A 13,541-nucleotide genomic window follows, 5' to 3' on the forward strand; every position below is an offset into this window, starting at 1 on the left:
GACTTAATGTTAGTTATTATTAAAAAAAAAAAGCTGAATTTAAAAAGCAGCACATCACAGCTGTTTTTGTATTATACTGTATATGAAGTTTGTGAAAATGCCAGATTTAAAATGATGTATTTATTTTTGGAAAAAGACAAAATTCTATGCTATATTGTTGATCAAGTGTAAATGTGACCTTGTACAGTTTGCTAAAATAACGTGATATTTTTCACTACATTGAGACAGTTACTGTGAGAATAGGACACAAACACCAGCTGTTGCCTGCGTTGGGGAAATTGCTGAATCGCACAGCAGTCATGTCATAATCAGAAATTACTGCCAAATACTTGTAAAATTTGTAAAATACAAAGTATATAAAGTAGATACTAAATGCAGACACTTCAATATTTTGTTGAAGCTATTCACTGTACAATTAAACATTTTCAAAAGGTGTAATTTATTTAAAATTGTCTCATTTTTGGTAAATTTATGTGAACTTTTAAAGCTAAATATGAAACTTAATATGCTATGTAAATATATACATATATACATTTAATGATGTATTTTTTTAAAGCATTGGCTTGCTTTTATTTGTTAAAGTGCAAGTGTTACATATGGCTTTGTACATTAAAGTTGAAAGGGGTTTTACATTTTCCATTAAAAAGACTTTATGAAATGTTGGTTTGTTCTAGAGTTCTCCCTCTTTTGATACACTATCATTGAGGTTTTTCAGTGCATTACAATTACCCTCATTTTCTTTTGACAAAAATATTCTCGCCTATCTTTCTTTCTTGTAGGCCTTCTTTTGTCTCTTTAGGCTTTATGAGCACTCACAAGTAAATGCACTAACTTACTTGTCCTAAAGAAAGGAATACTAACATAGTTGTTGGGTGGCATCAAGTTGATTTTGAATCATATAGTGACTCACTGTACAACATCTCATTAAGGGTCTTACTCTTCTTTGCCAACCCTCTACTTTTGTTGGGCCGCGCGTGCGCGCGCGCCCCCCCCCCCCCCCCCCCCCTCTCTCACACACACACACACACACCCCGACTGTAGAAATTATATGAGACAAGTTTCACAATTTTTACTTCTGGTGAGTGTTATAGCTAAGTTCTTCCAAGATTTATTTGTTCTTTTGACCATCTATAATATGTTAGTACTTAATGCCAATACCACAGTTTGAAGGCATGTATAATTCTTTGGTCTTTCTTATTCATTGTCCAACGTTCATAAGCATAGGAAGCAAATGAGAATACAGTGGTTTGGGTAAGGCACACCTAGTCTTTTAACTGATAGATTTGCTCTTTAACACTTTGAGAAATTTCTTGATAGTACATTTGCCCAGTGTAGCACAGCTTATGATTGCTTGACTGCTTCTCATATGGGTGCTGATCGTGGATCCAAGTAAAATTAAATCCTTGACTTCGGTCTTTTTTCCATTTATCCTGATGTTGCCTCTTAGCAGCCCAGTTATGAAGATTTTTGTTTTCTTGATGATGAATTGTAATACAGGCATACCTCATTTTACTGTGCACATTTTTCTTTTTAATTGATGGATTTTGACAGCCCTATATCAAGTCTGTCGGCACCATTTTCCCAGCAGTGTATATCTACTTTGTCTCTGTCATGTTTTAACAATTCTCAAAGTATTCTTAACTTTTTCATAATGCTCTTGTACATTTAACAAATGATAGTATGTTCATTTAAGAAATGATAGTCTATTGTGTAAGTAAAATGGATACCAAAGAATTTGCACTGTTGGCTTTATTGTGGTCTAGAACTGAACCCACAATATCTCTGAGGCATAGAAGTAAAGATATTGCCAGAATTTGACCTCTTCCACCTCTGCTTGTTAAGAACCCAACTTGTACTTTGAGATACATCTTTCCTAATAAATTTCGTTTTTATTCTGACCTTAATTTTTAAAAAAAATCATCATAAGGTAACTCTAGTGTCCTAGTCCATAGGAAATTGCACTGTAAACCAAAAAATTGTTACTAGTTTACTAAACAGTTTTAAGTCAGTTTGTTTTTTACATAGTAAATATAGCTGCTATTACAGCATAGTAGGAGTGGATGAGGAGTAAAGGAGAGCTGTTATCAGGAAAAAGTCAGCAGACAGTTTGATTATGAGTTAATATATTGATATGGGCCGATGGCTTTGATTTGGAGTGATTCCTCTGACCGTTTACTTAAGTTTCCTCCATCCTTTGGCTGGCTTTTATGCTCCGCTTATATGAGAACAGCTGAATAGATACTTGTTCCAGGTAATAGTAAGGAGCACTAGTGGTAAGAAACTCTACTGAAATCCCAAAGACACATGGTTCAAGTCTACCAGCTACTCCACGAAAGGAGGATAGGCAGTCTTATTCCATGTGGTTTACTGCCTCTATAAACTCATTGGCATGTTAGCTATGGGCCAGGTGAGTCATTTCTGACTCGATGGCACACAACATAAACAATCACTAGAAAATATGGTGAATATTAAATGTATAGTTTATTTGAAAATATTCTAAATCACGATTTTTTAGAGAAATTAGGTGGTTTCCACCCATTTCCTTTTGTATGGTATTAGTACCTTGTTTTTGACTACCAGTTCGTTTTCCTGATTAATGAATTAGATGTGTTTATAAACATTGCCAGCACCAAGTATTTTTGGGTGTGAAGTTGAAATTGTCTCACTGGCAGTGACTTTTTGTTTTTAGCACCCATAGAAAGTATTGTTTGTTTACCTGTACTTCCCTTTGGTAGAATGGGTATGAGTTAGGTAAGATTAGTTCTAATGTGTGCCTATCAAGAACAGATTGTCTGCCATGGAAGAGGACAGTTTCTAGCTGGTCAGTATACTGAGTCGGGATGTGGCAAGTTGGCCAACATTTAATCAGGCCTGTCATTAAGATGCAGGCTCGGAGCTTTCCTAACTAGTAACCTTTGGTTTCACACTAGTTAGATTAACCAAAGTAGTTCCTCCTTGAAACCATACAGCAAGTGAGTCCTATGCAAAGTATTTTGGTTCTTACAGCCATCCGTCTGGCTCTTTTAGAAACCTAAGCTGACTTTGAAACAAAAATTAAAACGTTGGCAAGCCCTCGGTTACTGACTGCATACAAAGCAAGCTTCATTTCATAGCTGGAAAGGTTTTCACAGCTGACTTAAGCTGCTGAGTTGGCTCTCTGTACATGTGCCAAACAGCTGTAGCTAAAGCTGGAGAATTGTTGTTTTCAGTGGCTTATCTGACAAGTGGAGGAATACTCCAGGCCATGTGTTGAATGTAGTGGTTATAATTGGCCTCCACTTGGAGGGGTGGTATGTTCTAAAGACATGCCCAGTATTACACCCTTCTACCCCCAACTTGGACCAAGAGGCAGTCGTCAGAACAGAGCAGGGAAACACTGCATGGTTCAAAATTGGGAAAGGTGTATGCCAGGGATGTGTCCTATCTCCATACCTTTTCAACCTGTATGCAGAACAGATTATCCGAGAGGCTGAACTCTATGAGGAGAAGTGGGGCGTCAGGATTGGTGGAAGATCTATTAACAATCTGCATTATGCAGATGACACAACCCTGCTTGCCAAAACTGAGGAGGACCTCATGCACTTGCTGCAGAGGGTCAAGGACTGCAGCCTTCAGTATGGACTGAGGCTCAATGTCAAGAAGACAAAGATTCTCACCACTACACAAATTGGTAGCATCAGGAGGGATGGCGAAGAGATTGAGATTGTTAACAACTTTAGTCTGCTTGGCTCCACAATCAACACTCTTGGCACCAGCAGCCAGAAAATGAAAAAAACATATTGCGATGGGAAAGTCTGCTGTTAGGGACCTCTCCAGGGTACTGAAGAACAATGGTGTCACTCTGGAGACTAAGGTGCGTCTGATAGAGGCGATGGTCTTTGCAATCACTTGTTATGCATCGGAGAGTTGGACAGTGACTAGGAAGGATAGAAGGAGAATTGATGCCTTTGAGCTATGGTGCTGGAGAAGAGTATTGAATATACCATGGACTGCCAAGAGAACAAACAGATTTCATCCTGAGAGGATTAAACCAGGCTGTTACTTGGAGGCAAGGATTCTGGGGCTTCGTCTAACATACTTTGGACATGTAAGGAGGGACAGATCCTTGGAGAGGGACATTATGCTTGGGAAGGTGGAGGGACGGTGTAGGAGGGGAAGGCCTTCTATGAGGTGGATTGATTCAGTGACTGGGGTAATCGGGATGGGTCTGTCAGGCAGTGCGATTGGCACAGGATAGAGCAGGGTTTAGGGCTGTTGTACATAGCGTCGCTATGAAAATGGCACATAACAACAACAACCCCCAACTTAGACTTGAGAGTTATCAGATGTTGAAAGATTTAGAGAAAGATGTCAATAAAAAAAGAAAAAGAAATGAAGGCAGGGTGGAAAATCTTCAATTCCCAGTGACAGTCAATATATGGTTTTTGTTTCAATGAAAGTGTTTACTAAATCACAGTTCCAATCAGTATTGCAGAATACAGAACACAAGACTCAACAGAGGGCATACAGGTTAGGAAGTGGAAGGAATTAATGTGGGGATAATTTTTCCTACCCACACATTGTATAAAATGAGGGTAGACAGCATGGGGATGACCTTATCTGGTCTCTACGAACTCTTTAAAGGGAAACTATCCCCATCAACAATACCCAAAGTACAAAACCAATTCCTAGAAAGTCAGACATGGTCTACATTTCTGCACTTCCTTGTACTAATTCCAACACCAGTCTTTTCTGCTCTTGTAGATCTATATTCTGTTGCAATAACCACATAAATCCCACAGAACCATAATCATGGTTACAGGGCTTATTAGGGAAGTTAGCAGGTAGGGAAGTTAATTCAGGTTGCCAGCAGTCTCTGGTTTTCAGCTGAGGCTGGTGCTATTCTTGTGTTTCTTTCTATTTCTTTGCGCCACTGGTCTGACTGCTGCAGGAATATCTCTCCCTGAAAGATTCCCAGTCTTCCTTGTTAGTTCCCACTCTCACTGCTAAATCTGTTCAATATAAGGTGGGATGGGAAACACTGACCATTTACATATATCTTTTTTTTTTTTTTTAAGTTTCCTCTCACTTATGGTGAAAGTCAAAGTTGATGGCTAGGAAATCCACTGGCCACCACACTTGGATGGACTGTGTAAAAAATGAGAGCTGCAATATGAAGGTATCATTGAAAGATAGAAGTCTTTTTACAGCATACTTGAAATTTGTTAATCCTTTGTTTACCATTGCTAATAGGAATAAAATTAAGAAACAAGAAAATCCTTGAGTTACAATTTTGATTCAGGATGGCACAAAATCACAATGATGCCATCTGCTAAATGATTGCACTTACCATTTAACAAATGTAAAACAGGTACAGTAAATTTAGCTTTGAGTTAAGGAAGGCTTTAGCGAGGAAGGAAATATATACAGCTTCAAGGTACAGGAAAACAAAATATATCAACTTTGGTTTTTAGTTGCTCTTCCACCCTTTTCCATTAAAAGGTTAATGTGTCAACTTAGCAAGTCCTCATTGGCTTGTCAAATATTTATGTAATGGCAGCCTCGATTTATCAGTTGAAAAGATTTTTCCTTGGGATTGTGGCTACATCAATTATAGATGGATGTTCTAGTAAAGCCTTCCGTCAGTCCTGCATCTGACACAGCCTTCCAGTTTTGGGGATGTGAGCCAGCAGCCTGCTGTCTGACCTGATTTTGTGTTCTTTGGTCTGTGAAACTACGTGACTCAGAAGATTCCAGCCTGATTCGAAATCCATAGATTTTGGAATTCCTATGCTCTACAACTTCGTAAGCAGTTTGCTTGAAATCTTTTCAGATCTTTAAAAGAGTCAAAGCATTTCACTAGTTTTGTTCCTGTGTGGAATCTAGCCTAATATAAAATCATTTACAAAGTCATTTCAGAAAGGTTTTAAGTGTTTTGGCAAGTTTATTCCAGATAGAAAAATTTTTATTTCTGACACACTGAAAAGATACAACATGATAGTCTGGGTAAGAGGTTACGAAATATGCCAGTAGCAGTGCACGTTACCTTGAAGAAAGTCTCCAAAAGTTTGCTTGTGAAAGTGAGTATCAAGTATTGCAGCAGATCCTTGGGTTATTTGATGTGTGGTAAACAGAAGTTTATCTGAACAAATGCACCAGATTTGAATGAACTTGACTATTAATAAGACAGCTGAAGCCAGATCTTAGGGAGGGCCAGTTCATAAGCACATATCTTCTTCCAACAAAGCATGCTGGCACCCTGTTGAAATTAATACTTCTGCAAAAAAAGTCAGTTTCTCTTAAATTGCTTTCCAGACAGAACCAGCTTAAACTGATTTTCCTTAAGCATGCAGTGTTCACTATCCTCTGACCACTCCACAACCTTGCTATAGAGGCAGCAGAGTGTCTTCTGCTGGGACAGTACTCAAACCACAGAGAATATATACATGCACACCATCCCAAAATAAGTGATGATGCTCATAGAAACCTTTAAGATAGAATACATTTGGAAAGATTCAGTGTGCACACACCTGATTTCCCTAACCCTGTCTAGACATATGAGTTCCAGAAAGTAAGAAATACACACTTTAAAAAAAAAAATAATAATGGTTTTCATACATATTCAAAGCCTTATTTGTTGCCGTTAAGTGTCTTTGAGTCAGAATCAAATCAGCTATCCTTCCAGTTGCATAGATTTCCATTTTTATGTGTCTGTTCTCCTCGGGAAGAATGGAGATTTGTGTTGCAGGAGCACCTTGCTGTAGCCCAGTTTCCCTCTGGATCCTTTTCTTTCTAATAAACTCCATTCAAAGGACAGGGCCTCATTCTTGATTAGCCTAAGCAAGAACTCTTAGGTCTCAAGTGTCTTCAAGAGTGACACAAACCACAAAAGGTAGCTAAGTGTTGGAGTTTATTTTGTGTAGTCCTCTGTGACTTGGTTCAGTGAGTGGTTTTCTGCAAGGATGTTGGTCCCGTCGTTTTTAGTCCATAAAAGAACAATATATGCTCAAGCATTCTCTTTGTTCCTCTTAATTAAACTCTAACCCATTTGAACTCAATCTGATCCTGCCTAAGTTTATGCCTCCCCATTTCTTAATTCCGTTTATGCTGGTTTCTACCTAGAAGGTTTCCGATATGATGTACTGACAGAGTTGCTTAACAATGGGCTCAGGTATACCAGAGAAGCAGAGGATGGCACAGGATAAGACAGGGTTCCGATTTGTCATTCCTGGAGTCATAGTCAACCTGGATGGCACATTAACGGCACCTTTCTAGTTACTGCCACATCATGATTCTTGCTACTGCTTCCATGAAAGTTAACTATGTTTGATATAAACAAAATAGTGTTCCTCAAATATTTGAAGTCCGAATTTTGATCTGCCACTTGTGACTCATATGACCCCATGTACAATAGCCCTGAAACCTGACACACCCATACTCATTACCCCAGTCACTGAATCAATCCATCTCATTGAGAATCTTCCTCTCTTGCATTGTCTCTCCACCCTTCCAAGCATAATGTTCCTCTCCAACCACTGGTCCCTCCTTGCAGCATGCTGAGAGTATGTCAGACAAAGCCTCAGAATCTGCCTCGAAGGAGCAACCTGGTTTCACCATCTCCAGGATTAACATGTTTTCCTGGCAGTTCATGGTATATTCAACACTTTTCCAGCACCACAGCTCAAAGGCATCAACTCCATTTTCTTTTATCCCTAGTCATTGTCCAGCTCTTCGATGCATAGCACACAATTGCAAATCCTGGATCGAGGGCACATTTGTCTCCAGACTGTTGTTGCTCTCCAGTACTCTGGAGAGGTTCCTGACAGCAGACTCCCAATTCATCTTTTGATTCCTGGCTGCTGATAGCTAGAGAGTTGATTGTGGAGCCAAGTAAACTAAAGCTGTTAACTATCTCAGCCTCTTCATCTATCATAGTGCTGCCAATCAGCCCACTGGTGAGAATCTTTGCTTTTTTGATGTTGAGCTTCAGTCCATATTGAAGGCTGTATTCCGTGACCTTCGACAGCAAGCACTTCAGGTCCTCTTCAGTTTCATTCAGCAAAGTAGGGTTATGTCATCTGCGTAACACAGGTTGATGAGTCTTCCTCCAGTCCTCATGCCACATTCCTTATACAGCCCAGCTTCCCAGATCATTCTGCATACAGATTGAAAGGGTATGGAGAAAGTACACATCCCTGGTGTACACCCTTTCCAATTTTGACCCATGCAGTGTTTTCTTTGTTCTGCCTCCTGGTCCAAGTGTAGGGTTCACATGAGCACAATTAAATATTCTGGGATTCCCATTCTCAAAGTTGTGGTCCACACAGTCAGATGTCTTTGCATAGTTAATGAAACAAAGATAGGCATTCCTCTGGTACTCCCTGCCTTCAGCCAAGATCCTTCTAACATTAGCTACAATACCCTTAGTATCAGAGACTCTTCTATACCCAGCCTGCACGTCTGGCAGTTCTGTTGATATAGTCACATTTACTTTTTTTTTTTAAAGTATTTGCAGTGAATCATTCCTTGTACATAATTCTGTCATTCCACCAAGAACCTGCATTACTCAGATGATAACAACTTTCCTTGCAAAAAGTGCTGAATATGATCCAAGACTACAGTCTTTGTCCCTACAGCCTGTATTTTGTGCTTGCATTTTCATAAAGTTTTTTAGTATGAAGAAAAAACTACAACCTCCAATATGGATTGCATCTCAATGTCGACTCAAACCCAAACATTGCTGTAGACTTGTCAGACTTGTCACTCACTCATAGCTCAACCTCTGGTTTTCAGAGGCTGTTAATTCCATAGTGGACATTTCCCATCATTCTCCCTTGTAATGGACTGTAAATTCAAACTGCCAGAGGCACTTCCTTTGGGTTAGCAAGCAATCCCCTACTGACTTTGCCACCAGAACTTCACATTCCAGCCTCAAGAAAACAAAATATCCTGGTAATTGTGAGAGCGAAAAAATTTGGTTGTCACTCTTTGATCTAACTTAAATCCAGCCGATGCCCATGATAGTAGTGTTGTCATTGCTGAACTTCCAGCCAGTTTTTTAAAAGCAGTAAAATCACATGGGAGGAGATTGCCCATCCTTCTACCACAGAGCAGCTCCTGCTGGACTTGAGCTTAAGGTTTTCGGGGTTGTTGAGTAGCTTCTTAGTAGACCACCAGACTCCCTGTGGTAGTAGGAGTCAAGAAACCAAAAGAGATGCTGCATTGGGGAAATCCCTCAAGTACCTCTCCAAAGTGCTAAAGAGTTATGATGAGCCTCTCCAAGCCATGGCATTTTAGGATAGGAATATCCTATCTAACATTATGGATAGGAATCGCTTCCTATGCTTATAAAAGTTTGACAGTATCTGTAACATAAGAGTTGTCTTTGAATTTTGGTTTTTAGAAGAGTATCCCATGGACTGCAAAAAACCAATCTGACCTGGAAGAAAGGCACCCTTAGGGGCATGTAGGACTGAAACAGCCTCACATACTTTGGGCATATTATCAGGAGGATACTAGTCTTTGGAGAAAGATGCTGGGAAAGGTGGAGGGCCAGGGAAGACCCTCAGTAAGATGTACTGACATGTCAGTCTAATAAATGTCTAGAACAGTCTAGTGATGAGGACGGTGTAAGGTTTCAATATGAGTTGTAGTGTCACATAACACTTATGAACCATCCTCTACCTGGAAGTGTTTTCTAACAGCTAAGGTTTGAAAACTAGTTTTCTAAATCTTGTTCCAAGAAGCAATCCAATTCTCCAGATCTATAAACCCTTCACTCAAGTTAAACCAGTTCTTGCTAATGATTGTTTGCAACCTAACCTGGTAGGTAAGGTTAGTCCACTGGGTTTTCTGAGATCCAGCCCAGGTGGCATGGCCAGGTTAAGTTAGGAAACAAGTACACACAGCTCAGTCCCTGCCCTTCATTAACCTGACTAGAATTTGGTTTCCATGGTTTTAGACAGGGAACATCAATACCTCAACCATATGCACCTGATCCCACCCTCATTGTTCCAAGCCCGCTGTTAGTATTAAGCCCATCAAGTGCTCTTCCAGGCTAATGACAGGAGCCAGAGAGGTTTTTTCCCTTGTCCACTAGATGGCATTGTTGATTAGCCCAAGTCAAACATTTGCAACTCATCACTACTTTCCATAGGGTTCCTGAAGCTATCAATATTTATGGGAGGAGATTGGTTGTCCTCCCCTGGAGCCAGTGGTGGAGTTGAACAGCCGATTTCTTGGTCGACAGCCCCACTAAGCACATGTACCCAGATCCTAACCTAGTGATCTAATACAATGATGTAATAGACCTCAATGGGGGAGGGAATTTGCAGGGAGTTGCCCCACCCCAGAAACCCTCTAATGGTTCAAATTCAGCAGTGGATTCTTGAGAGACATCTCCCTTGTGATTTACAGCCAAGAAAGCCCACTAGAGGATCAGTTACGAGCTGCTTCAGACTCAACTGCAGAGAAAGTTTCAGTCAACACTATCACCAGCAGCCAGGAAATTAAAAGACGTATTGCAATGGGGAAGTCTGTTAGGGACCTCTCTAAAGTACTAAAGAGCAATGGTGTCTCTCTGGAGACAAAGGGCCGTCTGATACAGACCATGGTATTCGCAATCACTTAAGCATCAGAGAGTTGGACAATGACTAGGAAGGATAGGAGAATTGATGCCTTTGAGCTTTGGTGTTGGAGAAGAGTATTGAGGGTACCATGGACTGCTAAGAAAACAAACATTCACCCTGGAGAGGGTTAAAGCGGCCTGCTCCTTGGATGCAAGGATTCTGAGGCTTCATCTGACATACTTTGGACATGTTGTAAGGAGAAACCGGTCCTCGGAGGACATCATGCTTGGGAGGGTGGAGAGACAACGCAGGAGGGGTAGGCCCTCTAGGAGGTAGAATGATCCAGTAACGGGAAATTGGGATGGGTGTGTCGGAGACAGTAATATTGGCACAGGACAGAGCAGAGTTTAGGGCTGCTGTACATAGGGTCGCTGAGTCACAAGTGACTCGACGGCACATAACTACCACCACCTTGATATAAAGACTGAGTGGCCGCCAAACCACTGCTCCTTGGACCCAGTTTCTCTGCATTTGGCTCTGTTCCCAATCTGACTTCACAGAAGTCATAATTTTCTGGACTTCACTTTATAACATTTACCTGTTATTTTATCCAAGTATATAAATAAATCCGAAAACCTTCAAATGGTAAAATTTTAGTGACATAACTGGAGGGGGGGGAACTGCTCATTTTAATAACCTGAATACTGGAACTGTTTTGAAAACCTCTTCTCATCCTCTTCTATGTATGGTTTCCATGTATTAACGGTTACCATAAAATGAAGAGCTAAGATTGTTCTTAAATATTTTCTTAGGGTCACTTTGAGTAATGCTTGACTCAATGGCACCTTACAACAATATTTTGTTACCTCCAAAAAGAAAACAAGGACTCGGATCTGTACTTTCTGGGTTTAACATTCAGCATACTACCTGGGAAGCACTTTGGTAGCCCAACAAGTGTCTGAAAGGTTTTAACTCACTTAGCAACTTCGGGGGTGGGGGGGAGGGGGGAAGTCTGGGGACCTGTTTCTATAGAGACTACCTTCCCATCCTACAGGTTCATTCTGACTCAGTGGTACTGAACAAGTTACTTGGATTCAGCAGCAAGAAGCTACCATTAAATCAGGAAGACAAGAGCCTGTTCTACTTCAAGCATATGCATAGTTCTCTGGGAGAAGGAAGCTCATTCGTAAATGCCTCCTGATATCCCATGCTAGACAGACACAAACATCCAGAAATTCCAGGCAGGAGATGGGTTATGGGCTGAGATGCTGTCCCACAAGTGAATACAAGTGGGTTACTGTTTTTCCAGTTACTCTGAAATATCTCATGCCAGGATACTGCAAAGGTTTTCCTGATCAAACAGGATATGCATTCTAATAACAGGAAATGCAAACAGCTTAAACAAGAGTTTAAAAAGTGGGGGGGAGTGCCAGAAACCATGGAAAAAGATTAGTCTATTTAACTTGGGTATGTTAGTAGAAAAGCATAGAAAAAGTTCTTTAAAATACACATCAATATGCCAAACACAATGGGGGGGAAGTCAAGGCAGGAGGGGCAGGCAGAAGTGGTAGGCAAGATCAGAACATGTTCGCTTCTAACACAACAGATCTAATCCATTAAAAATGGCAGAGGCTAATAAAATAGTTTATTTTTGGCACAAACTTAAATCTCAACCTTTTTAAGAAGCAAGCAAAATGTCCTTATAATCTGGTATAATACTGATGGGCAAGTTAAGTAACTTTTGACTTTTAAATGAATTATTTTGAGCATTTTTTTGCTTCATCTGCAGCAAGGTAGTTGGAAAATAATCACCTCAGAATGGTACACTTCATCTAATCTTCGTTTCGTCACTAAACACGTACATTTAAACCTATGCCCTCAACCCACCAATTATCCTTGACTGCCTCTGAGGCAGTCGGGTGTCCATCTGGGTTTCTGTCACTTCAATAATTTCACACAATTAATAAAGTTCATGCTTTAAACATGCCCAGTGGCTTTGTGCTCAGACTGTTTGACTTACACACTCCACTTTTCCTTCCTACTCCCAGAACATTCTGATTCTGCAGAAAGAATGTCAAGGCAGGGTGGCCCCAACCACTGTTATGTGGGAAGGCTGGGGCTCCAAGAACCAGCATCCTCTAACCCAGAGTGGCCCTGAGCATTTTCTGGATATGCTGAGTCAGGAAAAAGCAACACATTTAAACCTCAGGAACTTCAGTGTTCTCTCCCTAGTTGTAGAGGAAAGCTGCCAACAGTACACTGAAGAAAACAGTTAATGCACGAAATTAATCATTGGACAGCATCGGATCAAATTCATAGTTCAAGTTTACAAGACAGGCAGAAGCCATACAAAACTTGTAACTACCAACCACATTCAACAAAGATATAAAATACAATTACTTTATTGATTTCTTACAACCATGTACTGCCAACTAGCATTACTTCCACTCATGCATCATTAAAAACAGAAGGCTATTTCCTTGGTTATTTTCAAATGATGCATTATACAATAAACAAAAAAAGTTAGAACTTAAAATGCACCCTGATTAATTATGTAAACTGGTAATCAAAAAAAAAAAAAAGCATTAACTAGTAATTTGGTTCCTTTCTTCATAAAATGGAAATTTACCTATTTCTCCTGATAGTCTTGAGGTTATCATTATGTTGTGAGTAGTGCAAAGTGTGGCACATAGTTTCATCTAGAAAGGTCTGTTTCTTACATACCTCCTTTCAACAAACAGAATGTGCATAACAAAATGCATACAGTCAATGCATGATAGAAAGCGTATTTCAAAAACAAGACAGCCCCTGGGCCATCCCATTATTTAGATTTGCATTATCCTTTATGGCATTATAAAGTAATTACACATAACATACTTCTGTACATTTTAACCCTGAAGATAAGTGTTGCTTGAAAAAAATTAATTCCAGGTAGCCATTTGGTTTTTATCAGGAGAAAGTGAACCTCCAAGAGTTTAGTGTCTGCCAAGTCTG

This window comes from Elephantulus edwardii, unplaced genomic scaffold (assembly GCF_000299155.1).
Source record: "Elephantulus edwardii isolate Elephantulus edwardi_28Jun2011 unplaced genomic scaffold, EleEdw1.0 scaffold00074, whole genome shotgun sequence".
Taxonomy (NCBI): domain Eukaryota; kingdom Metazoa; phylum Chordata; class Mammalia; order Macroscelidea; family Macroscelididae; genus Elephantulus; species Elephantulus edwardii.